At 51.7% G+C, this 23,096-nt stretch overlaps 1 long non-coding RNA gene across 1 annotated transcript in view; it reads right to left on the bottom strand.

Moving 5' to 3' along the window:
• Positions 1-7,503: 7,503 nt before the first annotated feature.
• The window catches only part of LOC149434399 (uncharacterized), a 36,704-nt gene continuing 21,111 nt past the window's right edge, over positions 7,504-23,096 (bottom strand). The window contains exon 2 of the long non-coding RNA XR_016308662.1: positions 7,504-9,623. This is a non-coding gene — a long non-coding RNA (uncharacterized LOC149434399). The remainder of the gene's footprint in view (positions 9,624-23,096) is intronic.

The raw sequence follows: 23,096 nt of genomic DNA, 5'->3' as shown, positions 1-23,096 counted from the left end.
ACTCTTGATGTATCTTATCTGTAGCCTTTTTTTTTTTCTTCTCTCAATCCCTTCTAACATTCTGCTTAAACTTTGTGATTTGTATAGTACTGTTTGGACTTTGAAGAAGGGGACAGACCCCGAAAGCTTGTCCTCAAAATTGTATGTTAGTGCAAATAAAAAAAAGTATCACGGACAGTACTCAATTGTTTCTGATCAGCAAGGAGAAAGATTCTGGCGGAGGCCCGTGGTCATGCTGAGGAGGAATCATCCCTGGAGGAATTATCTGATGTGCCGGCAGGTGAGGGTACCTGTCAGGTGGAGGCTGATCCAGCTTGCTCCCCCCAGCAAGCAGAGGGGTGCTTAGCAGCGGAGGTAGTGGAGACCAGCTCCATCCCTCCCCAGCAGCAGCCCCTGGATTGGGGTGGAAGCGGCAGAGAGCACTGGAGCAGTGCAGTTTATTAAAGAGATGGAATCCCCCCTGCAAGTGCGGCAGTTCACCTTTACATCAGAGGAGTCTGAGGATGATAAGTGTCAGAAACCAGCCAAGCCCAGAGAGCGAGAGAGAGAGCAGTGTTCTCCAGCTTGCTGGGGATCCTCTCCAAGCTGATGAAGTCTGCTGCAGCTGAAGTGCGGATGTCGGAGGTGATCGGGGTGATCCCGCCCAGTGGCGCCGGACCCAGCAGTTTGCATCCCGGTGACGTGGAGGAGAGCAGGGTGTTCCTGCCCAGAGGCGGAGCTGTGTCCGGACCCGGCCTCTGTGACATGGTGGAGAGTGGGGTGTTCCCGCCCAGAGGCGGAGCTGTGTTCGGCAGTCTGCATCCCCGTGACATGGAGGAGAGCTGGGTGTCCCCACCCAGTAGCGGAGCTATGTCTGGACATGGCCTCCATGACTCCGAGGAGAGCGGGGTGTTGCCGCCCAGAGGCGGAGTTATGTCCAGTCCCGGCAGTCTGCATCCCTGTGACATGGAGAAGAGCGGGGTGTTCCCGCCCAGAGGTGGAGCCGTGTCCGGACCCAGAAGTGAGTGTGCCAGTGACGCTGGGAGGCCGGCTGCAGCCGAGGTCTCGCTGAAGGAGGGTGAGAGGTTGGCTGAGGTGGAGGAAATGCTTTGTGATTTAAATATGTCATGTGGGGTTAATACTAAGTCTGTGGTCTCTGGTCCTGCTCCCACTTTTCTTGGGACAGTCCCTGCTCCTCCCATCCCTGCTTCCCGTAGGTCAGTCTCTGCTCTTGCTGGTCTTAGATCAGTCCCTGCTCATCCCATCCCTGCTGTTCATGGGTCCATCCCTGCTCCCTCTGCTCCTCCCATCCCTGCTGCCCATAGGTCAGACTCTGCTCTTGCTGGTCTTAGATCAGTCCCTGCTCATCCCATCCCTGCTGTTCATGGGTCCATCCCTGCTCCTTCCAGATCCATCGCTGCTGCCCATAGCTCAGTCTCTGCTCCTCTCATCCCTGCTGGTCTTAGATCAGTCCCTGCTCCTCCCATCCCTGCTGTTCATGGGTTCCTCCCAGCTGCGAGCCCTCTCAGTTACTCAGCAGCTGTCGGGAGGTCAGGGGACGGGTAGGTTGTTAGAGTCACGGGTTGGGGGTTCCCCTCCTGCAGTGGTTAGATGCAATGTGGTCCAATTGCGGTGGACGGGTGAGGGTCCCCCCAAACAGGAGGGAGGTAATAGACAGGATTATTGAGATGGGCTTTAAAGCCAATGAGATCTTCGCCTTTATTGCTGCTATAGGCTCTGGGGAGTATGATGTATCCCTTGTAAGGGCCGACAGCTTAGATCTGTTTTGGCAGAGGTATGACGATAGGTGGAAGGGGTCTCCCAGGCGTGCGGGTTTAACCCCAAGAGTTATCTCTCGTCAGCCTTTGGTAAAAAAAAGTTACAATCCTAGTGAGGAATGAGTCTATTCCGGTGGCGGACATCGTGGTTTGGTTGAGTTGCTTGGGGAATCTGCCCTCAGTGGCATCACTACGCAGTTCTCTGAATAGCCTGGCGGCCATATTTGATACTGGTTTTGTCATTCGAATGTGAGTTCATTTAATTATAACATTATCTATCATTATAATAAAGCATACTGCACTATGGAAATCTCTCTGTTTGGGCTCACTTTGTTATGAGCCCTCCTTCCTAAGGGAGACCCTTGAAGTTTCCATACGTCGAGTGCTGACTCCCCCTGGTGTCTGTTTGACTGTACTCCTGCTCCCTGGAAGCCTTGATGATGTGCTGTAGATCCTGTTGATGCCCACCAGATGACCCGGTGCTCCAGACGTTTAGATGCGGATGACCAGGAGTTGGTTTAATTACTCAAATGCCCATTTCCATGCGCTATCTGGTTAGTGCAATCTACATGTGTTTATTTTACCATCGTTATCACGGATGTTCAATGACCATCACTTATTGATTGCCACCTCGCCCTATGCACTGGGATATGATTTTATTATAACTTTGTTATTCATCCATATAATGCAAAATACGCGTTGGAGTGTTCTTTAATTATAATATTGAGACTACTCCCCACCTGTTTATTTCTCTTTGAATATCTTCCTTATATCGAAAGAATTTGTTATCATTCCAACATGGGTTTTAACCATTGGTATTTTTACGCTGCATGTTGATTTTTATTTGTCAAAGCCATAGTTTGGCCAATAAGAAGACACCTGGGCCAGACGGTTTGACAGCTGAATTCTTTAAGCTTGTAGGCATCAGGCTCCAAGATTAATCGTGACAAGTGTGAAGTTTTCTGGATGGGTAGGGAAGGTGAGAGCTTCTCGCTTCCGGATGCCTTCCCAGTGCCCCAGCCGAAGATCAAAGTGTTAGGCATCACATTTGGCCCTGATGATTATGGTAAATCGAATTGGGAATCCAGGTTGTCTGATGCCGAGGTTAAAGTGAGATGCTGCAAGGGGTGGCAGATCTCCTTAAGGGAAAGGGTCAATCTGATCAAGACCTACCTGATTCCGGTCTTTTTGTACTTCAGTTACGTTTGTCTCTTGCCAGAGTCTCTCTATACGAGGGTCTACAGCTGTTTCTTCCAGCTATTGTGGGGGAACAGGCTGAACATCATGAAGTGGAATGTGACCTACCAACCCAGGCGGGAGGGTGGCCTAGGGATGGTCAACCCGATCGTTTTCTTCCTTTATGTTTATCAAACATAATTTTGGTAATATGCTGAAAGAGAGGCCGTCTGCATGGGTAGGTTTGTTTCTGGCCTGGTTTAGACCCTTTCTGAGCTGTTGGGAGAGTGGCGGGCAAGTGAGAAGCCTGAGAGTCAAGCATGGTAAACTCCCGGCTTATGTTGCCCCGAGCTTGAAAATTCTTAGGAGGTGATGTGTGACGGCGGAGGAGGTCAGATCGCTTCCTGGGAAACTTCTCAGGGAGAGGTTTGTGGCTACTGCTTTTCATGCATCTCTGGCCTTGAAGGATTGCCCAGGCCATAGTCTAAGGAAGGGTATAAGATTGATACACATGGAGAGGATTCCCTTGACATTTCGGGACCAGGCCTGGCTCGCATTCCAAAGCAGGTTATATGTGAGAGGGAACTTGAAGTACCGTTCTGTGGTGACCGTGGTTGTCCGAGAACAGAGTATGGGGGTGAAGTGAAGACTATGGACCACTCCTTGCTTCAGTGACCTTTCAATATAGAGGTGTACAAAGAGGTGGGGAGGGCTCTAGACATCCCCTTCCTGCACTGCATGTCTTATGCAGAGTGGGTGTATGGGGCAATGGAAAGACATGTGGGTTTTGATTTTGACACTTTCTAGTTTGTCTAGTGGTCCAATACTTCACTTGGAATGCACGGTGTCAAGTCTCCCTTCGGCTGAAAGTCCTTCCTGTCTTGGTGGTGGTGCATGACATTCTTGGTGAGGTTGGGAAAGTTCAGGGTCTTGAGAAAGACAGGCTGCAGTGAAGGGCCTGGTGTGACATAAATGTACAGATTGGAGTAGATAAGTAGCAATATGTAATCGTAGATGTAGCTGTATGCATTGTCATTAAATAAATATTTAGTCATAGGTACTCAGACACAGATGGTCATCAAATTAGTGTCTGAAAAGCCAGCTTCCTCTGGAAGTGACACCTGGGTGTTAAGATTTTGTCACCTTCTGGGAAACTGGTTTTGAAGGAAATGGCTCGAGACAGTTCAGCTGCAGATGACCAGGGGAGCTTTAAAGTATCTACATAGATCAAAGGAATATGTTTCATCGCTCATAACAGATAAAATATTAGTTGCAGAGAGAAGGAAATACTTCCTTCTAATAGGGCATTCTGTGCGTCACACCAACATATAAAAATCATATTTGTGGCTTAGGTAGAAGGCCAGGAAAATGCAGGAAATGGTTAGGTGGTGATGGAGTGCGACAGTCGAACAGTGTTTGGTACTGTTGTGATAGGACTGATGTGCTGGTGTCGGAAATCCAATCCCCAACTTGGTGTTTCAAGCCGGTCTTGGCCCGATTGAACTTGAGCAGGTCAGCACCCAGAACATCCTGTGGGCAGGTACAGGAACACCCCCCCCAGAGTCAACTGGCCGAGGACTAATGTCCCGCCTACGTCCATATCCCCATAAATGGAGTACCCGGACCTAGGGACAGGGTATTTCGTACGAAGCTGGTTCCATCTACCAACGGATTACGGACTTTTTCTGACTTGCTCCAGTCGCAGGGTAAATCTCGGTAAAGTTTTACTTCTGTCTTTTATGAAAAGCGCGGAGGAGGGCAGGAGCATGGACATCCGCGGAAGGAACCCAGGAACGCTCCTCGGGACCATAACCGCACCAATGAACCAGGAACTGTAATCGACCGCGCACCAATCGAGAGTCCAGGATCCGGCTCACCTCATACTCCTCATGACAGTCAACCCGGATGGGACAGGGCCGAGGCAGAGAGGTAGTGAAGCGATTGCAGATCAGAGGCTTCAACAGGGATACATGAAAGATATTGGAGATCCGCATCCCAGGAGGAAGGGCAAGGGCATAGGCCACCGGATTCACTTTGCGGAGAATGCGAAAAGGACGGACAAAACGGGGAGCTAGTTTGGGTGTGGGCACCCAAAAGATTGAGGTTGCGAGTAGACAACCACACCCGATCACCGACTTGGTATGAAGGAGCGGGCAGCCGTCTGCAATCAGCCTGGAACTTCTGGCGCTGAGTCCCGCTGGATCTGCCCCATGAAGAACGCAGGGCAGCAAGATGGTGCTCCACAGCCGGAATGTCCTGTGGTGGGAATCTCTGAGGTAATTCCACGGGTTGGAACCCATAGTTGGCCATGAAGGGAGACATCCCAGAGGAGGAGTTGACAGCCGAGTTCCTGGCAAACTCTGCCCAAGGCAGGAGATCGGCCCAATCGTCCTGATGGTCCGAAATATAACACCGAAGGAATTGTTCTAAGGCCTAATTGGAACGCTCCGCAGCCCCATTGGACTGCGGGTGGTAGGCTGAGGAAAAGGTGTGACTAATACCCAACTGGGAGCAGAAGGCGCGCCAGAATCTGGACACGAACTGACTCCCACAGTCCGAGACAATCAGCTTGGGCAACCCATGCAGGCAAAAAATCTCCCTGGAAAAGACCGTGGCCAGTTCTTGCGCTGTTGGTAATTTCCCGCGTGGAATACAATGGCACATCTTGGAAAAGCGATCCATGAGGATGACCGTATGACCCCGAGAGGTCTACAATAAAGTCCATAACCAGGTGTGACCAAGGACGCTCCCAATTGGGAATGGGTTGCAGGAGACCCAATGGGAGATGCCGTGGAGACTTATTCTGGGCAGATCGAACATGCCGCTACATAAGAGGCAATGTCGGCACGGAGAGTTGGCCACCAGAATAAACAAGAGACGTCCCAGCACAACTGGTTCCTCCCCGGATGCCCGGCAGTTTTGGAGTTATGGTAGGTACGCAGCAGGCGGGTGCGCAATCCCTCGGGTACAAAACATCTACCCTCCGGCCTCTCGGGAGGAGCATCAGTTTGACTTCTCCTCTTGGGGAGTAGATTTTGGCGGCTCAGACTGGTGCGAATGGCAGCCAGGATCTGATCTGGAGGTATAACTGAGTTGTCCAGGGAGGACTCTGAGCCAACCTCGGAGTATTGCCGTGATAATGCATCAGCCCTGACATTCTTGGAACCAGGCAAATAGGAGACCACATAGTTTAAGCGTGACAAGAACAGAGCCCATGTGGCCTGGCGGGGTGTCAATTTCTTGGCCTCCGAAAGATAAGTCAGGTTCTTGTGATCGGTAAGAATGAGGACTGGAACACTCGAGCAGGTGCCTTCATTCCTTGAGAGCCAGAATGATGGCCAACAACTGGCTATCTCCAATCTGGTAGTTGCACTCTGCAGAGGAAAGCTTCCTGGAGTAGAACCCGCAGGGAAGTAGGGGTCCATCGGGCAACCGACGCTGAGACAGGAGAGCCCCTACTCCCGTCTCGGAAGCATCAACCTCGAGGACGAAGGGCAACCCAGGATTGGGATGAGAAAGAATCGGAGCCGAAGTGAAGCCTGATTTCAGAGCCTCGAAAGCTACGATGGCCTCGGATGGCCACTCGTGAGGGTTACTCCCCTTCCTGGTTAGGTCAGAGAGAGGCTTTGCCAGCGTGGAGAAGTTCCTTATGAACTTCCCATAGTAGTTAGCAAAACCCAGAAAGCGCTGAATGGGCTGAAGACCATTGGGACGAGGCCACTGCAGAACCGCCGCAACCTTCTGAGGGTCCATGGAGAATCCCTCTGCGGAAATGATGTAGCCCAAAAAGGCAACTTGGGATCGATGGAACTTGCACTTCTCGAGCTTACAAAAGAGTCCGTTCTCACGTAATCGTTGCAGCACCCGCTTGACATCCTGGATATGGGACTCCATGGAGGTAGAGTAAACCAGGATGTCATCCAGGTAAACCACCACGCACTGCTGCAACAAATCACGAAGGACATAGTTTATGAATTCCTGAAAAACCGCAGGTGCGTTACACAACCCGAAGGGCATCACCAGGTATTCGTAGTGACCGGTTCTGGTGTTAAACGCGGTCTTCCACTCATCCCAGTTTGATCCGTACGAGGTTGTACGCCGCCCTAAGGTCGAGTTTGGTAAAGACTGTTGCTCCCTTAAGGCGGTCGAACAACTCAGAAATCAAAGGAATGGGGTAGGCATTATTAATGGTGATCCGATTGAGACCCCTATAATCGATGCAAGGCCTCAATTCACCACCTTTTTTCTTTACAAAAAAAAAAACCTGCTGCTGCTGGGGAAGTAGACTTACGAATGTGCCCCCGGGAAAGTGCATCCGTAACGTACTCCTCCATGGCCTTATTCTCCGCAACTGAGAGAGGTGTCTTGGAAATTCGCTTTTAAACGAATTTCATCTTACCGTGAGTACTCGAAGTTGGATGCGCAGAAATCCCCCATAAAGCTGTGCGAATCTCACTTACCACGACTGCAGCTAAACTACACGATTCCTGTGCCTCCAACTGCTTTAGCTCTGTTGAGATGTGAGGAAATGGGGTTCCCTATACCCAGGAATGATCAGGCGACACTCAGGTTGCTGTTCGAATTCACAAAGAGCCGGATCCAACCCCAGCCTCCGATTTTTATTTACAAGCAGACACACGCCCCCCCACATGAATAAGGTCAATCCCCTCCCACAGAACAATGCATGGGGAATGCCTATACACAGGATGTACATTCCGATTGGAGCGTAGCCTTTCCTCTTATCTATCACCGGTCCTCCCCCCATGAGCCCTCTGAGGTCAGCAGACTTCCTCCCCTCCCTCCCATGAGCTCTCTATGGAGAGCATACTTCCTGTCCTAGCTCCTAGTGGTATGTAAATTCTCTGTACAAGCATCCTCTAGATTAAACATCAGTCTGTATCTGAATGGGCCCGATACGATCATTATTAAAACACATCCATCCAGATACAGTTCAGGTCGGTAGTGGTTGTAGAGATATCCATGAGCCTACACGCGGAGTTCGCATTGCCTGGCGCCTAGACATATGAAGTCCATGTGGTACTATGCTGCTGATATGTGGATACAGGCCCGCGGCCTACCGCCGGCGGCATTTGCATCAAATGCCATGGCGGTATACACGCCGGTCTATAAGCGCAAATCTGCCATCTCATCCACTACCGAGCTGAGTACTGTAATACATACATTGTAAATGCGCATGGCCCAATTACAGCCTTCAGAGCTTTAATTAAGCCACACGAGAGACATATGAATAACACGAATATATGACACATTTAAAGTTCAACCAAAAACACAAAATTTCCATGACATTCCCTCCTGTTTTATCATATTCTCCTCGTGTCCCTTCTTGATCTTCTTCAGCTTGATGGGTGTAGTCTCAAAACCTCAAAGAGTTCCTGTAGTTGTCCCTGAGAATAAAGCTCCACGGGGTACCTGAAACAACAAGACCCGACGCAGACTCGACGCAAACAGGCTTGATTGAAGCGATGATCCTCAAGAGCGTTGGAACCTTCACTACAGGAAGGCTCTTGCAAAAACCACAAACAGACTTGTGGTATGAATAAGGCTTGTGATCCCATGGTGGTCTGGGGAGATCCAGCAGCAGATTCTCAAATTGCCCCTGCAGACAGGGCCACACAAGGCTGGTCTCGACCCAGTTTTCCAAAATCAGACACAAACCATGATGAGGCTTGAAGCTTGCTTGGAGGTCTTGGAGAATGTGGTCTTCAGGGGGATAAATTAGAGGGAAGCCAGGACGTAATCTGCAGAGAAGGTGGTTGGTTGGTGAGGTCTTCCTCCGATCAGTGGTTGGAGTGGGATCCCAGGAGCGGGCATGGAGATGTGGTCGTCTGCCCGAGCTTGGTTTACACGGTCGATGAGGCAACAGGAACATCTCACCGCGGCATATAAAAAAGAGAAGCATCAGGACATACACTCCCACTTCCTTCAACCAAGATCCGATGGAGAACAGGAGATCTCCCAATCCTCCCAAACCCTTGAACGGATTCCAACCCTCACTAGCTATAGCTCTAGCTTTTCCCTGTAGTTCACTAACTTTGTCCATATGGGCCTGGACCCGGTCATCCCTCACAGGTGATAGTCCCAACAAACTTGTTACCTGTGCCAAAGCTGATGTTAAAGCACACCTGAGCGCTGCCTAGTTACCCATAATGGACTGACAAGGGCCCTACAGGAGCTAGAGCTAATGTTAGTACTGAAACTGATGTTACCTGCTATAAATGTGTCATTAAGTTCTACAGACAAATGTCTACGTGGGGGCTGACCAGGGGTCCCTTGTTTATTTTCATGCCGACGCAGATGTCATATAGGGCATGAACAGTGGCCATTGCGGACATGTGATGACTGGGTGGGGGCTTAGAGCATACCCAACAGTTGGTTTTGTTGGCGGTTCTGGCTAAATGCAGATGCATTTTAAATAAAAGGTTGGGGTATCTGCCGTCTTTTCCTCCGTTCACACACATGTATGACATACAAACAAAAAGAAAAAGGAAAATGACACCCCTCATTCTCTGGTGTAGCTGAAAAGCTTCTTGCAGTGGCTTGCGTGCACCCAGTTGTCTCGTCCCGCGAGCTTGAGTGAGGTAGGTGTCATCAGCTGGACTTTTATGGTCCGGTGAACCGTGGCTCGAGTCCGGTTCTTTGATGTTTCTTTAAGACGACCCAATCACCTGGCTGAATAGAAAGAACACCTGTTATTGCATTTGGATCGGGGAGCGATTTACGAACCCGATGGTGTATCTTCTGCAGCTCCCGTTGCAGAGATTGCACATAACCTGTAAGCTGTGAATGCAAAGACGACAACTGTTGAGGAAAGGACAACCCTGTTTTGGGAGGTCCCCCAAACAACACCTCATAGGGTGACAGCCCATGTGGTTGCTGAGGGGCATTCCGGATGGAATAGAGGGCAATGGGGAGCTGACATATGTGCGTTCAAAGAGCAACCAGTGTGTGGCTTACCGTCTTGGGTGTAGTACCTGGACCCATCAACAAAAAGATTTTTCGCTTCCGGTAGTGGCACTTCCTTCACTGGGCTGATCGCCGCGGACTCCAGTTCCATCAGAGAAATGCAGTCGTGTCCTTTGGAAGAGAGGTTAGTAGTGGACAAAGAAGACATGTTAGCAGAAGAGGTGTTAGTATTGTTAGTCGGGTTGCAAAATTCAGCACTGTCATTGCTGTCCCCCCCCTTCTCATCTTCCAACACAAGAAGAAGAGAAGCTGGGTTAAGAATAGTGCATCGTTTGATGGTGAGGTTAGTATGGGTTAGGAGGGCTTTCCCCTGAGAGGGGTACCTTGCCTTGGATGTCCTGTTTTTGCAAGACCGTTCTTGCTGCACTGGTGTCGGTGAGGCAAGGGAGGGGAGGTTTTAATTCCTCTAGAAAAAGATGGACCTGGGCCGACACCGATTTGCCAACCTCCTATGAGGATACATAGGAGTTACTTACCATGGTGGTCACAGGGGCGGAGGACTCATCAGGCATGAACTGCCACCGACCTTTAGGTAATTGGGGACAGCTCCTCCTCATGTGCCCCGTTTGGTGGCACTGGAAGCACCTGGGAGGGGGCCTATCCTTCCTGTGACCCAGATCCCTTGGTTTTTCGTGTGGGGTCTGGGACATAAGAACTTTGGCCTTGTCCTGTTTTCTCCTATCCATTTCCCTCTCTATTGCCGCAAGAGTGGAAAGGATAGCAGGGATAGACATCTCATTATATTCGGGTCGGGCCAGAACCAGCCTTTCCGGAATTTTAGTATCGATGCCTTCCAAAAATTTGGCCCGCAACAGAATGTGCGTCACGGTCACCTTTACCCCTTCAGTTGGAGCATCAGGTCCAACTTCCAGATCCGCATCCAGTGCCGTCTGCTTGAGACGGCGCCAGAAGCAGGCGCTTTCCTCATCAGGACCCTGGGTGAGCTTCATCATGTCCGTAGTAGAGGTAGCACCATACATTTCTGGAAGCTTTGCCTTTAGCTGTGTACAGAACTCTTTGCCCCCTGAAGTCATCTCCTCATGAGTGGTTATATTGCACCCTGCAATAACCGGGTGTCTATTCCCCTTGATTCGCAGATAGTCTGCAAATCGGTTGTTGAGAAGACTTCGTAGTTAGAAACAGAAGGAGCTGGGGTGAAGCAGGGAGGAGGTAGAGGCTGAGGCATAGATATAGAAGACACGAAAGGTACATCAAGAGTGACATCACTAACAGAAGAGACAGGTGCAGTTATACTTATCTCAGCCACTGTTGGTTGTTCGGGAACCCCAGCAGACCCTGATCCTGCCTTAGTAGAGTCAGCCCTGAAAGAGCTTCCTCCACCTCTGACACCGGATCCTCCTGTTTTATTCCCTCTGGAGGCCAGGTATACATCACCTGGTTCTTCTGGACAGACACCAGTTTATGTATGCCCTGCTTCCCTAATCGGATTGACCTGTGAAGCCATAGCTGTGCGATCTCTAGTTCTGACGCCTGCATTCGTGGTTCAAAATTGAGAGATGAATTTTTCCCACCTCCATGCGTCAAATGTACCTTCCCGGGGAATTTCCCATCTGGTACCCTTCGACCATTTATTCTATCTTTTGAGGGGTTCTGTAGACCTCTCCCCCCAAACTCACCTTCATCAGTTGTGCAGCTGTCCTTACCCTGAAGAGGGCTGGTTCCCCCTCTCTCTTCATGGACTGACTACTGCCCATCGTGACTAGTCACTGGTATATATCCCACGTCCGGATACCTGTTTACCCCCTGGAGCACTCGGTGGGATCCTACCGAGAGGCCTGATTCCACCACTTTCCCAGCACAGCGTAATTTATGTGATTCTTATCGATCACCCGAAGCGCATCAAGTGGCGGTCAGACTGAGAGCACACCTCCCACTCCCACAGCGCAATTTATGTGATCCTGACCACCCGAAGTGTTTGTGGTAACCAGGCTAAGCGTTACACTTCCCTGGACCGCCCACTCCCACAGCGCAATTTATGTGGTTCTCATCACCCACTGTGTTTGGCAGGCCACACCGCACAAGGATGAAAGTGGCTTTTCTCTCCCTGAACACAGTAGCTAACACAAGTCAAACCAAAAGGAGGGGTTCTTGGATGTTACTTCGGGGTCACTGGTTGCCCCGAAAACCTACTAACTGAACTTTAGGAAAAATCGTGTAAAGAAAAAAACTTCTCTAATACACACAGAAAAAAACCCTTTTCAACTTGAAAAACTGTTAAAAAGGACAAAGTGGATCCTTATGAAAAACACGGGACGTTTCGCAGTAAAACAATTACACAGAGGTAAACCGAAAAACTGCACCAAAAATAACCCGTTGCTGACGCGAAAATTACTCCTACCAGCGCCGCTAAACGATCTGCGCTACACACGCAATCTTCGCTGCAACCACCTAAAACCGTTTACACAAAAAGTCTGCTGGATGCGAAACACGCAACGCAGCAGCTTTAAAACAAACCCGCTTTACAATAAGGAACTACTTTTAACAAGAAAAACACAATCACTATACAAGAAATCTATGTGCAAAAACCCAAACTTCACCGCGCTCACTAAATGTGGAACACGTGAGGGAAAAACTCGCTTAACACACTTTAAATTGGCTGGCAATACGCAAATTTAAAGCTAAAAGCAAACCACTGTAAAAATTTGGATTAAAAACACAATATGGGTCAAATGCATATAGAAAGCTGCATACACATTGCATAGAGATCATTGAAACTCAAAGCGAAACTTGTAAAAAGGAATGGTGGAGAAGCCACATGGCAGTCACAAATGGTTGCCAAACAAAGGAGCACATGTGGTTAGTCAAGAAAATGGCCCCCCACAGGGAAGCACACGGCAGACTCTAGCCTCAAAATTGCCTCTAACCCCTTACATAAAACAGACTTTTGGACAGAACATACACTGGACAATTACACAACAATATGAAGTACACATACAACACAATTTGGGCACAATCACAGAACGGACATAAAACACCAACATATCACACTAACATGCACATGTAACAGAAAGGACCCCCTGCTGCATGCTTGCTGGGAGCAGTAGTACCACAAAACATTGTACAGACTACATAACACAGATCTTACAACAGTTAACAATTAACCTAAACCTTTCAGCACTGTAATAATTACCTCACGTGGAGGGGGTAGAGCAATCACCACAGTACCTACAATCCGCAAATACTTACCTGCACTATGCAAAAACTTTTACCCGCTAAAACATATACCCGTTTAATTTTTGGTTGAAAGATTTTTAAACTTGACCAAATCCAGCCAACCAAACCCACCCCTCTGCTGCTCTCCGCAGAGACAAACCCTTGTCTTTCACCCACAAATCAAGATTTTAGGACAAAGGTCCTTGCTAAGCGGAATTCACGTTAGCGAACAGAGAGCGAAATCAGCCACACGAACGCGCAAAAAGCGATCCTCTTAACGGCAGAGAGACCTGAAATGTGCCGGCATACTTTTTGCTAGTTCATGATGGCTCATTCCCCCCTCGAACTTGGTTAGCTATCGTAGAATTCGCATTAGTATCCACTGGCTCACCGAACTGTCTTGGAAATTCGCTTTTAATGAATTTCTCCTTACCGTGAGTACTTGCAGTTGGATGCGCAGAAATCCCCCATAAAGCTGCGAATCTCGCTTACCACGACTGCAGCTAAACGCCACGATTCCTGCCCATCCAACTGGGTTAGCTCTGTTAAGATGTGGGGAATTGGAGCTCCGTTACCCAGGAATGATCAGACGACACTCTCAGGTTGCTGTTTGAATTCACAAAGAGCTGGATCCAACCCCAGCCTCCGATTTTTATTTACAAGCAGACACGCCCCCCCACATGAATAAAGTCAATCCCCTCCCACAGAACAATGCAATGGGGAGTGCCTATACACAGGATGTACATTCCGATTGGAGCGTAGCCTTTCCTCTTATCTATCACCGGTCCTCCCCCATGAGCCCTCTGAGGTCAGCAGACTTCCTCCCCTCCCCCCATGAGCTCTCTATGGAGAGCATACTTCCTGTCCTAGCTCCTAGTGGTATGTAAATTCTCTGTACAAGCATCCTCTAGATCAGTGGTTCTCAACCTTCCTAATGCCGCAACCCCTTAATACAGTTCCTCAAGTTGTGGTGACCCCCAACCATAAAATTATTTTCGTTGCTACTTCTTAACTGTAATTTTGCAGTGGGAGGAGTAGTGCCACATCATTGGTGTCAGTGGGGGGAATAGTGCCCCCACCGTTGGTGTCAGTGGGAGGAATAGTGCCCCCACCGTTGGTGTCAGTGGGAGGAATAGTGCCCCCACCGTTGGTGTCAGTGGGAGGAATAGTGCCCCCACCGTTGGTGTCAGTGGGAGGAATAGTGCCCCCACCGTTGGTGTCAGTGGGAGGAATAGTGCCCCCACCGTTGGTGTCAGGGAGGACAGGACGGCAGCCAGGTGAGAACCAGGTGAAGCTTGATGTGCGTGTGGATAAAGTTAAGCATTTGATGGAGAAGGCATGCCTGACCTTTGTGGAAAAGATGTTGCGACTGACCAGTCTCAGGAATCTGAGGGACAAGGCCAGCAGCAACAAGAGGGCCTCTTTTAAGGCCCATGTGGACAAACTCAAGGATGAGTGTAGGGTGCTGTGGGACCTTGTGGGTGTCCTTGCTAAGCATGGCCCAGGAGAGCGTGCCTTTCTAGAGGGTGTGCTGGTGAGGATGCAAAAGGCCAATGAACAGAGCACCCAGTCTGTAAGAAGAATGACCCCGGCAGTGTTGGAGGAGGGAAGTGAAGCTGGACGGGCTGCGAAGTCAAGGGAAGCTGCTGTCCCAGTGTCATCAGGGGTGGTGGGAACCCCAGCAGCCCCTACTACCCATGTTATCAGGGAAGCCACCTTTGTGCTAAAGACAAGGGAGACCCCTGCTCCAGGCCCTGCACCCAAGCAAGCTACAGCAAGCCTAGCTGGGATGCCGGCGGAGACTGTTGCGCCAGGGATGGTGGGAACCCCTGCAGCCCAAACGCAGGCTAAAGAGCCTAAAAGGACTGTCATTGCCCCCCCCCCCCCCCCCCAAGGATGGTGGGACCCCCTGCGGTGCAAGCACAAGCCTGCCTGGCTGGCAAAACTAGGGAGGCGGTCACTGCCCCCCCCCCCAAAGTTGGGACCCCCTGCAGCTCTGACCCAAAATGTGGCCGGTCAGCCTGAGGATTCCATTGCCGGCCCTTCAGGGATGGTGGGTACCTCCATTGCATGTCTTGTGGCTGATGGAAAGAAGGCCTGCTCAGTTACGGATGTCGGTGTGTCTGTACAAAGGATGGTGGCACCCTCTAAAGTTTCAGTTGAGGCCAGCTTAGCTGCAGAGCTGGAAATGGACAGCACAACTGGTGTGCCGGGGGGGGGGGGGACTCCCTGCAACCCCAGTTACCCAGGCCTGCCCTGACTTAGGGCAGAAAAAAACATTTGCAGTTGCAGCATCAGGGGTGGTGGGACCCCCTGCGGCTTCAGCTTTTCAGGCTCCCCCTGAGGGAACAGCCTCCACAGCTGATGCACCAGGGATGGTGGATACCCCAATAGGCCCCTGTGTCCAGTCAGGTAGTGTGTCCCCAAAACAGCAAAGAAAAAAAGAGTGTCAAGGGAAAGGCAAAGTCAGTACCGAGTGCTCAAGGGGCCCCAGAGAAACTGGCAACACACCCACCTCAGGAGGGGTGGTGGATACCCCAGCAGTGAAACCTATTGTGAAAGTGTCAGCAGGGGTGGTGAGAACCCCCATGGTCCTACTGCCCAGGGTGTCCGTGGATGCAGGGGCAGGGAAAAAAACAATGGAAATCTTACCCATGGAGGCCGTTTCCAGCAGAGAATCTTTGTCCATGTGCCCACCTGGGGGTGAAGGTTTGGTGGCTGGTAGGGAGGAACAGGGCAGGCCGGACAGCATGGCGGCCTGTGCTGTTATTCCCCTGTCTTCCCTGGTAGTAAGGGAACCGGGAATGTCGGGTTGTGAAAGAACTAGCTGTGGATGGCCGTTTATCTGTAAACAAGATGGCGCCCGCGGTGGGCGTCTTGCGTCACTTCCGGTCGGGGCAGGGGGCGGAGTCTGTGGCGGCCGCTGACCCGGAAGTGACGTCCAACCTGGAGGAGAGTGCGGTGGCCACAGGCGGTACTGCAGCCACAGATACCATCTTTTTGGCCGCAAACCCTGTGACACAGGAAGTGGACATGCCAGGCTTGGTGACACGGCCGGAAGATGTTGCAGGTTCTGTAAGGACTCTGTTAAAAGATGCTGAGGTTGTGCCTATGATCAATGGGACACTGACCGCTGCTGAGAGTCTGCCAGGGGCTCAGGCGGGGGTTGCGTGGGGGGACTGTTCTATGGGACCTCTCCATGTGGACTGCCCGGCCTTATCCTTCATTAAGCAATTGGAGGAGCCCCAACTGGTGGTAGTGGAGATGGAGGAGGCCAGCATGGACACGGGTGAGGCGCAGGTGGAAGTGTCCGAGTCTGGGTGGCCTGTTGAGTGGGGGCCCTTGGCGGAGAATGCAGGGGTTCTTGCTGAGTTGGTGGACCCCTTCGGTGACCTGCATAGGGAGATGAGAGCAAGGGCCTTGGGGATTGAGCCCAGCCAGGCACCAGTGGCAGTGTCCTGTACAGGGGTGGTGGAACCCTCCGGTGCTCCAGGGGTGTTGCGTGAGGCAGGTCAGCCGGTGATACCCCCCAAGGCGTTGGATACGGCACAGGAGGTCTGTCTACTGTCGGCACTTAAAGAGGGGAAGACCTTTGCCAAGGTGGCAGGGGCGCAGGTCAGGCTGGGTCATTTTTATGGCCAGCATGGTGCACAGGCTTTCCGAGAGCCCCCCGGGGGACAGGGTCAGGGTGGGAATACCTGGTCCAGGGGTATTGGGGGTCCGGAACGTAGGCGACGAAATGTCGTACAGTTGAAATTTCAGGGGTCAGGTCAGTGCCCCAGCAGGGGACATGTGGTGGACATGGTCCTGGATCTTGGGTTCAGAGTGGCGGAAATCTTCGCTGTCATACATCTGAATAACACCGTGGAGTTTGATATTAGTTTTGTCACCCCAGTGGTGATGGAGCTTTTCTTTTCATGGTACGAGGTGGTGAGGGGGCAGGAGAAATGGAAGGATTTTAGGGTGGTTGCCCTGTCTCGCCAGGAGGAGGTAAAGAACGTCACGGTTCTTGTCTGCAATGAGTCCCTCCCTCCAGAATACATTGCGACTTGGTTGGGGAGGTATGGTCAACTACAATCTGGCCTAGAAAAAAGTCATGACGAGAGGGGCATCTGGACGGGAGCGTGGACTGCCAGGGTGAAACTGGAAAGGAGGGGGCATACGGTGGCACAAATGCCGGCCAGTGCCTTCATTGGGCGGGACAGGATACTGGTCTTTTATCCTGGGCAGCCCCACCTCTGCTTTAAGTGTGGGAGCCCCACGAACTTCAGTGCGGACTGCACGATGGCCCACTGCATCAGATGCAATGGGGTGGGTCACCAGGCAGATGGTTGCCACCTCATCTGCTGCAATTTGTGTGGGGAGATGGGCCATCCCTTCAGCAGGTGCCCCAAAGCCTTCAGGGGGTATACTTCTGGGTTGGCGGGAGGGCAAGCGAGTGAGGCCTCGGTGGGTGTGTCAGAGGTGGCTTCTACAAGCGGTACGGACCCAGTGGTCAGGAAGAAGATGCCATCTCAGTTAAGGCGTATGGAGAGGAGGAAGCTGGCGGTGGCAGATGCCCAGGGTGGGGGTGTGGTACAACAGGTGGAGAACCAGCAGGAGGTGCGGGTGCTGCCTGGTGTGCCTCCAGTTCCGGCCCCGAGGCGTTCCAAAAGGGGGGAGGTGGGGATTTTGGCCAAAGGTGCAGAACTGGCTCCTTCCTCTAGCCCTGCGTAGATTTCTTTGCCCCTTCCTCGGGGGGTGCTTTTGGCACTACCTCGGTCCTCTCCCCCCCCTCGTTCCTCCCTTGTCTCCCCCTCCCCGCAGCCCTTGCTTTCCCTTTCCCCTCGCTCCCAGAAAACATCCCCCTAACCTGGGGGTGCGAGGAGTGATGGGGGGCCTCGGGAGGCTAGGCCTCTTGATCCTCGGGGGGTAGGCCCCCGAGTTGGTGCGAGTTTAGTGATGAGGTCAGGTCCTCGTGACTCCAGCCTGGGGGCTTCTAAGCGTCCCAGGAGGTGGCCGGCGAGGGTTGTTAGCAGTCCCTTGGAGGGTGAGGGCGGGGCTGTGGGTGGTGAGTGGGAAACCAAGAAAAAAAAGAAAAGGAAGTCTCTTAAACTTAAAACTAAAAAAGTTGCAGGTGACTCCAGTCTGGGAAGAGGTTCCCTTTTCCTTCTGAAGAAGTTTGAGGTTTTGTCCTCTGAGTCGGAAGAGGACTTGACTTATATGGAGTAAAGCAAGGCATGACCACTTCAATCGCTAAAGATGGCGGTACCCGCTCCATTACGGCTCGCGACCATTAATGTCGCGAGCATTCAATCTACAGCGGCTCGCTTTATGGCCTTTAATTTTCTCAGCTGTATTGAAGCTGACATTTTTGGTCCAGTGCCCTTTCAACATGGAGGTTCACAAGGGGATAGGGGAAGCTATAGGTTATCCCCGTTTCCCTTCCCTGTCGTATCCTGAGAGGGTCTATGGTGACTTTAGGGTGAGGAAGGGTTTTGAGTTGTCCTCACTTTATTTAGTCAGTATGGTAGTTCTTTATTACACGTGGCATGCCCGGTGTTTGGTGTCCACTAGGGGCAAACCCCTGCCTGTCCGCGAGGTGGTAGGAGACATTTTTTGCAGAACTGGTGAAGGTAAGGGGTCTTGAGAGGGACAGGATTGGACCCAAGAGGTGTGCCCGTTTATGGAGGGGTTTCCGCTTCCAGCCTCCTTAGGGATCCAGTCCTGCCCCTCCGGGTGATGGGTTTCTATCCTGACACTTCCCCCTAGTTTTTGCTGTTGATATAGTTTGAAGGAGGGTTGCAGACATTTTCCATCTTGCATGCCTTGCCTTACAGGTTTTCTGTTATGTATTATGTTCGTGGTATAAGGGCTCGAGGGGCTCCTAAGGAGGCTAGAAATGGCCTCTTGGGGTCCCGGAGCCTTAGTTTTAGATCTTTAACATATGTTAGGTTAAGTTGGGAATTCCGCTACCTATGATATTGCTGTGGGTGTGCACGAAGTCAGGCCTGTGTGGTAAGGGGGTTGTAAAACCACCCAGGTTTGTGTACAGGCTGGTGCATGGCCTTATAGCTTGTTGTAGTGAGTGGCAAGTGGCTACGCCTATTGTAGATGGGCTCGGTGGGGGGCTAGAAATGGCCTCTTGGGGGGTCACGAGGCCTTTGTTCCAGTTTCCTGATTGTATATAGTGTTTAAGTTAAATCTGCTTGCGTATGTAATGCAGTGATGTGAGCATGCACAGTGTTTGCCTGTGTGGTATAATAGGCTGTAAAAACGCCTGGTTTGTATGCAGGCCCGTGCATGACACTTTCAGTATGTATATCTGTATGGCTACACCTGGTGCAAAAGTTTTGCGAGTTAAATTTACTTTCCCTTTGTAAGTTTGTAAACGTATGGTAGTAGTTTTAATAAAAAAATTTCCAGCTCCAATAGCGTATATTAAAGTTGCTGCAATTAAAAAGCTCGTAGTTGGATCTTTCTGCGCCTACCATGGTGACCACGGGTAACGGGGAATCAGGGTTCGATTCTGGAGAGGGAGCCTGAGAAACGGCTACCACATCCAAGGAAGGCAGCAGGCGCGCAAATTACCCACTCCCGACTCGGGGAGGTAGTGACGAAAAATAACAATACAGGACTCTTTCGAGGCCCTGTAATTGGAATGAGTACACTTTAAATCCTTTAACGAGGATCTATTGGAGGGCAAGTCTACGGCGGCTCGCTACATGGCCTTTGATTTTCTCAGCCGAGTTGAAGCTGATATTTTGTTTTTGCAAGAGACCTGGCTAGCATCTGTGGCGGAGATGCACCTAGCAAAGAGGGAGTGGAGGTATGGGCCCTCCCTCTGGTCTCTTGCGGCCGAGCCCTGTAGTGGAGTTGCGGTCCTTTTTAAGACCGGTTCGGTGGCATGCCGACGAGTGGTTGAGGTGGAAGTCGGCAGATGTTTGGTGGTAGACGCTGTCGTGAGGGGGCAATCCCTTCGCCTTATAAATTTCTACGGCCCTCAGTCCAAGAGGGCGAGGAAGAGCCTCCTCACGGCAGTCAAGCCCTATCTTTTTACGTCCCAGCAGGTGGTCTTCGGCGGTGATTTTAACACCATCACTAGGCCGAAGGACAGGGCAGGTGCCGGAGGCCCCCTGGGATACGATAGCATCTTTCTGAACAGCATAGTCAGGGAGTCCGGCTTGGTGGATGTGCACGTTCGACACTTCCCCAACCTCACCGGCTTCACATACGCCAGAGGTAGTTGTAAGAGTAGACTAGATAGGTTTTTTTTGAAGGGGGACTCTGTTTTTGTGGGCCCTGTGCTACAAACGGTAGAGTTCTCCGATCACGTTTTGCTATCCGTCACTCTGAATGTTGCCGAGACCCCTCAGAAAGGGCGGGGCTTGTGGCGTCTGAACGTGACGCTACTGGAGGACTCTGCTGTTAGGGAAGCCTTTGAGGCCTTCTACACGGATCAGGCCTCGCTCCTTGAGAGCGGCTGCTCCCGCCTCGAATGGTGGGAAGCAGTGAAGAAGAGATCTGAGGGCTTTTTCCGTGGGGTCTCAAAATACAGGGCAGTCTCAAAGTACCGAGCCTACCTGGGGCTGCGAAGGCAGCTAGACCGCCTGGTGTCCTCGGGAGGCTCCCAAGAGCAGATATCCACTCTAAGGCTTCAACTAAGGGAGTGCCAGTATGACCGTCTCGCCTCCCTCGTTCTCGAGAGGGACTACGGGAAGTTTAACTCCCCGGACCCTTACAAGAACTGCGGTGAGGCGACGAGTTCGAAGGTCATACACGGCCTGATCGACACTTCGGGAGTCCTGGTCCGGTCCAGGCCGGGAATTCTGGGTGTGGTCAGAGACCACTTTTCGGGCATCCTGGAGCGGAAGCACTTAGACATGGAGAAAGCCAGACGTTTCCTTGACGAGACACCGCTGCCGGCGATGTCTGACTCTCCCGACTCTTTGACAGAGAGGATTTCAGTGGCGGAAGTAGAGCAGGCCATTGACTCGTTGTCATCCAAAAAGACGCCGGGACCCGACGGGCTCTCGGCCGAATTTTATAAAACCTTTAAGAGTCTGTTGGCTCCTCACTTGACGGAGGTCTTCAACGCATGTTTGGCCAAGGGCCTGCTGCCTCCCTCAATGAGAAGGTCGGCCCTAATCCTTCTGTCAAAGGGGAAAGATCCGTCTGTGGTGGAGAATTGGCGTCCCATCGCCCTTCTCAACACAGATAGAAAGGTGTTGGCCAAGATCCTTTTCGTACGTCTGTCAGCTGTGGCTGATGGGGTACTGTCTGCGGCACAGCACTGCGCAATTCCCGGCCGAGGCACCTTTAGTGCCGTCCTTTGCGTCCGGGAGGCTGTGGAAAGGTGCAGGGCTGGAGAGGACACACAGTACCTGCTGGCTTTAGATCAGGCACAGGCTTTTGACAGGGTAAACCACGATTACCTGTGGCTTCTCCTGGTGAGATACGGTCTGCCGGAACGGTTCATCGATTGGCTCCGTGCTTTGTACAGGGAGGCGGTGAGCTTCCCTCTTGTCAACGGCTGGGTGGGCCCCTCTTTCCCCGTGGGCTCCGGCGTTAGGCAGGGGTGCCCCTTGAGCCCTCTTCTGTACGTTTTTGCAGTCGATCCCTTCATCCGAAGGCTCGACTGCGGGCGTTTGAGGGGGGTCTCAATGGGCCCCTGTGGCAGCCCGGCGGTGAAAGCGGTGGCCTACGCGGACGACGTCTCTGTAGTGGTGTCAAGCGGGGAGGAGGCCCGATTTGTGGAGACACAGATTCGGGACTACTCGGAGGCGTCCGGTTCACTAGTGAACTGGAACAAGAGTGAAGCTTTTTGGATGGGGAAGGAGGGTGAGGAATTTCCCCTCCCGGACGCTTTCCCCAAGCCTCAACCGGAAATTAAGATCCTTGGCATCCTTTTCGGCCCTGGGGATTACCCCGCACGAAATTGGGAGCGCAGACTGGAGGATGCCACCCGGAAAGTGTCAGCCTGGAAAGGCTGGAAGCTGTCCCTAAGGGAAAGGGTGAGCCTCGTCAAAACCTACCTGCTGCCTGAATTTTTATTTGTCAGCTATGTTTGTCTTTTGCCAGCACCCCTCTATGCACGGATCTATAGTCTGTTTTTCCTGCTACTGTGGGGAAACAGACTTAATCTCATCAAGAGGGAGGTCACGTACCTACGGAGAGAGCTAGGCGGGTTGGACATGGTCAACCCAGTAGTGTTTTACACTACCATTTTCATCAAAAACAACTTGCAGTCCATCTTTAAGGACGAGCCCTCTCTGTGGGAACGTTCGTGCAAGGACTGGCTACTGCTGTTCTTGGATGAATGGGAAGGGGGAGGCAGGCCTGGTGATCTGAGAAGAGCACATCGCTGCCTCCCATCCTACGTCCCACAGGCTTCAAAGGTACTGAGGCGGTGGCGCATAACTGCCCTGGAGGTAGGGTCCACTGGTCGGCGAGAGCTATACCAGAGGATCATGGCTTCGGACATTTTAAAGCCGCTGGCCTTGAAAGACTGCCCGGACAGCGTCCTCAGGGAGGGGCTAGCCCTCCCGAATTCTAAAAGAATTCCCCAGAAATTTCAGGATCTCGCATGGAGGTCTTTCCATGGAAGACTTTACGTCCGTGCGAACCTGAAATATAGAAACCTAGAGGACAGAGGCTGTCCTCGACCGGAATGTGGGGGGGCACTGGAGACCATGGACCATTTTATGGTCCAGTGCCCTTTCAATGCGGAGGTTCACAGGGGAGTAGGGGATGCCATTGGCTATCCCCGCTTCTCCTCTCTGTCTCTTCCCGAGCGGGTGTACGGCAACTTCAGAGTGAGGGAGGGGTTTGAGTTGCCTACACTTTATCTAGTCAGTATAGTCACGCTTTTCTTCACTTGGCACGCCCGCTGTCTTTTGTCCACTAGGGACAAAATCCTGCCTGTCCAGGAGGTAGTGAGAGACACACTTAGTGAGCTGCATAAGGTGATTCACTTGGAAAGGAGCAGGGTTGGGCCGGAAAGGAGTGCCCATTTATGGAGGGGTT

The sequence above is a fragment of the Staurois parvus genome, unplaced genomic scaffold (assembly GCF_062004578.1).
Source record: "Staurois parvus isolate SC_StPar_1 unplaced genomic scaffold, SC_StPar_1.0 ptg001754l, whole genome shotgun sequence".
Classification (NCBI taxonomy): domain Eukaryota; kingdom Metazoa; phylum Chordata; class Amphibia; order Anura; family Ranidae; genus Staurois; species Staurois parvus.
Note: the sequence above shows the minus strand (reverse complement) of the source record. Positions and strands in the feature narration are given on the sequence as shown.